At 37.2% G+C, this 4204-nt stretch overlaps 1 pseudogene; it reads left to right on the top strand.

Moving 5' to 3' along the window:
• Nucleotides 1-807: 807 nt before the first annotated feature.
• Nucleotides 808-2368, top strand: LOC147515946 (uncharacterized; annotated as a pseudogene).
• Nucleotides 2369-4204: the final 1836 nt, after the last annotated feature.

The raw sequence follows: 4204 nt of genomic DNA, 5'->3' as shown, positions 1-4204 counted from the left end.
AAAAAAAGATATAAATAAAATACAAAAATATTAGAGTTAAAGTCTTGAAATTGTGCGGGTCAACATCTTTTGACACGGTGTGGGTCGGGCGGTTTGTCGGGTTGGGTTTGAGCATAGAACCTACACCCATAGCCCGACCGCGTAAAAATGGTGGTGGGGCGGGTCTATTTTCGGGTCGGTGTGGGTTTGGGTAGCGGATGAAGACCGGGTATGGATAATGGGTCAACGGTTTTTTTTTTTCACTTCTAGTAGTTAAGTTACAACTGTTGTGGCTTAGTTTGCTAAATAACAACAGGCTCCATTGTAACTTAATGAAAATGTTCTTCAGGGAACTTCATAAAAGGGAGTTGTAGGCATTGTAAGCAGGGATTGGAAAAGGGTAATCGAATTCCTATTTTCTCACTCTTTGTTACTCTTTCTTCTGTTTCTCTATTTCACTTTCTTCTCTTTGCTTATTATTTCTTCCATCTTGTTTTCTTTACTCTTTTAAATTCTTTCATTTATGAGTTGTTGTTTAAGGTTCTTAGGAATAACCTAACAGTTGGTATCGGAGCCAAATCCCATCTCAAGGATTTTGACATTGGTTCATCACTTCTAAATCTCCATTAGGGTTTACATTCAAGCTCTTTTTGCTTAATTTTTTTTCAAGTTACTGCTGTGCACACTCTGTGTTTGATTAATTTCTTCAAACACAACCATCTCCTTTCTATGGCTAATGAGAATTGTTAGTCTCCATATGATTCATTGGAGGTTGGAATCCAATCTAATGAATCCAAAATCAATGAAATATCAAGTAGACAAGAGGAAATGCAGTCGGAGGGTTCTGAATTAAAGGACTCTGTTAATGGTTTGAAAGATCAAATGGAGTATGTAACAAAAGGAATTGATGCCATGTTGGCCAACAAAGGACGGGATAAAGAGGTAGATCACTCTGGAATTTTGGGGTCTGGTTCTCATGTAAACAATAATCTTGCTACTACCAATTTTGGGCAACAAGCGCAATGGAAATGGGGTAATCAACAAAACAAGTCTGGTTACTGTTCATTCAAGACCCCGAAGACCGACTTTCCTAAATTTGAGGGTGACAATGTTAGAAGCTGGGTAAATAAAGCCAACAGGTACTTCCAAATAAATCCTATTGATGAAGGTCAAAAAGTATTATTTGCTTCACTTCATTTAGAAGGTAGAGCTGAAATTTGGTTTCAGTCAGAGTTTGACTCAATTGAATGGGTGCAATGGTTTGAATTCACTAAAGCTCTTAGTGATAGATACTCAGAGAAAGGCCATGAAAATATTATTGGAGAGTTCAACAAGCTTATTTAGATATCATCTATTGCTTATTATCAGGAGAAATTCGAACAGTTGAAACCTTTGGTTTTGATGAAAAATAAAGGTTTGACAGAAGAATATTTTGTTTATAGTTTCATTAGCGGGTTGAAAGAGGAGATACAGCATGTAGTTCAAATGTTTAGTCCTAAAACACTTAGCCATGCCGTTAGTTTGGCTCGTTTGCAAGAAGCAAGCATGGAGTCAATTGCTAAGACCACCAAAACTTTGCCCAAACCGTTTACCTCTTCTAACCATTTTAATTCCTACCAAAGTTCATTTCACAATTCAACTCTAGTAAACCTCCAAGAAGCTTCAGTAATTCCACACAACTTGATACCGTACCTCACAAAAATCCTTATACTACCAACTCAAATTTCCAAAAAAATTCTAAGTCCTCTTCCCAAGGTTCTAATGCTTCCAACAACATTCCACCAATCAAGAAACTTAGCCAACAAGAGATGCAAGCTAGAAGAGAAAAAGGATTGTGTTATAATTGTGATGAGGTGTATACTTTTGGTCATAATTGTAAAAAGAAGCAACTATACATGATAGTGGGTGAAAGTGGTGAGGAAGAACAGGAAAATAAGGTGTTTGAAAATGGTTGCCTTGAAGAGATGGAAGCAGTAGAAGAAGGGACTGAGATGGCGATTTCCTTAAATGCTCTTGCTGGAAACATTTCTCATCAGACTCTAAAATTAGAAGGAGTGGCTAAGAAGCAGTCCATCACAATTTCATGGATCCCTCTACTGCAAAACAAATCGGTTGTAAAACAGTTCCAACGTCACAACTTTTAGTTACAGTAGCTGATGGAACTAAAATAGTGAGTAATGCCTTTTGTCCCAACTTTAATTGGACGATTCAGGGTGTACATTTTGACTCGTAGATAAGGTTGTTGCCATTGGGCGGGTGTGACTTGGTTTTGGGAGTTAAATGGCTTAAGACTATTAGCCCTGTTACAATGGACTTCAACAAGTTGCAGCTAAAATTCTTTAAGGAGGGAAGGCTGATTGTGTTGCAAGGTCAAACTGAACAGGCATAATTAAAGCTTATAAGTGGCAAAGCTCTCTGTAACTTCCATAAGAGAAATCCACATGGTGCTATAGGACTTTTATACTCTATTCCGAGCACAACCACAACAACTGAAGACGAGATAAGTATTCCTCCTGAAATTTTTAGATTACTTCATGTCTATTCTAATGTTTTCGAGGAACTGAAAGGATTACCACCTCAAAGATCTCATGACCATTACATTCACCTTAAAGATGGTAGTGGTCCAATTAACATACGACCATATCGGTATCCACATATTCAAAAGTCCGAAATCGAAAAACAGGTGAAGGAAATGCTTGCCACATGCATAATAAGGGACCTCAAAGTCCTTTTGCTTCTCCAGTTTTGCTGGTTAAGAAGAAGGATAATTCATGGAGAATGTGTGTTGGTTATAGGAAGCTCAATGATAGGACAGTGAAGAATAAATTCCATATACCGATCATTGAAGAATTGTTAGATGAACTTCATAGTGTTGTTATTGATGTATCTTATTGGTGGAAGCTTCAACAATGGATGAACATCAATAAGATTTAATAAATCAAACACCTAAGTTTAGGATTTAAACCTTCAAACATGAAGAACAATTCACAAAGAATTAATATTTCATAATAACCATCAAACAATGAAGGCCTAGATCCCTTTATATAAGAAAATAACTACTAAACCTAATTGGAAACCATCTTATTCTTATTCATAATTCCTAATTAGAAACCAAATAGGAAACCAAACTCTATTCCTAAAAAGAAACAACTAGTCTAAATAATAGAAATATGTAAGTATGTGCGTGGCACATGCTAATCATCATGTGTCCTCATAGAAGAGCTCGTTCTTGAGATTAAGTCTTTGTACTTAAGGTAGAAAGTAGGATCCATATGTTGAAATGCAGCATCATAAATCCATACATTTTTTGAAGATGGACAGTTACACCACTTCACCAAATAACGATCATAAGTACTCTGGCGAGTCGTAGTAGAAGAGACCTCAAGGACAGTTTCAATTCTATCTGTAGTAGCAGCAGGAACCACAGTATTATCGACATGCAAGGGAATAGGTGGAACACTATCGCCAAGAAAAGGAGTGAGATTAGCCACATTATGAGTGCGAGATATACGCATCTCAGGAGGGAGGTCTACCTCATAAACATTATCTCCATGACAGGCAGCAATAGGAAATGGGTCAAAACGTCACATCATATATTAACTTGTGAGATGAAGGACGACGTTCCTTTCTCAAATAAAGCATGACCAAATCACCAACTTGAAAAGTCACTAAATGCTTGTGTTTGTCTGCATTAGTCTTGTACATAGCATATGATTTCTCTAAACGCTTCTTGACATCCTCATGAATAAATTTAATTCGAGAAGCAAATTCCTTTGCTGAAGCGCAAACTGGAACTGTCGATGGAATAGGAGGAAGATCAAGAACGGTAAGAGGAGTCATGCCAGTAACAATCATGAATGGAAAAAGGCATGTAGAACGATTGATAAAGTTAATATAGGCAAACTCTACTTGTGCTAAAACAAACTCCCAAGATTTGGGATTATCATCAATCAAACACCTCAGTAGATCTCCCAAACTACGATTGACAACCTTGGTATGCCCATCATGTGGCTGAAAAACTATAGAAAACTGGAGCTTACTCTTAAAAAGCTTCCATAATGTTTTCCAAAAATAGCTAGTAAACTTGACATCTCTATCAGAAGTGCTAGTGCGAGGTAAACCATGCAAACACACTATCTCACGTAAGTATAAATGAGCAACCTGTGTAGCATCTGTAGTATGTGTGCAAGGAATGAAATGAGCTATCTTGGAGAAACGATCCATA

Source organism: Coptis chinensis, chromosome 2 (genome assembly GCF_015680905.1).
Source record: "Coptis chinensis isolate HL-2020 chromosome 2, ASM1568090v1, whole genome shotgun sequence".
NCBI lineage: Eukaryota > Viridiplantae > Streptophyta > Magnoliopsida > Ranunculales > Ranunculaceae > Coptis > Coptis chinensis.
Note: the sequence above shows the minus strand (reverse complement) of the source record. Positions and strands in the feature narration are given on the sequence as shown.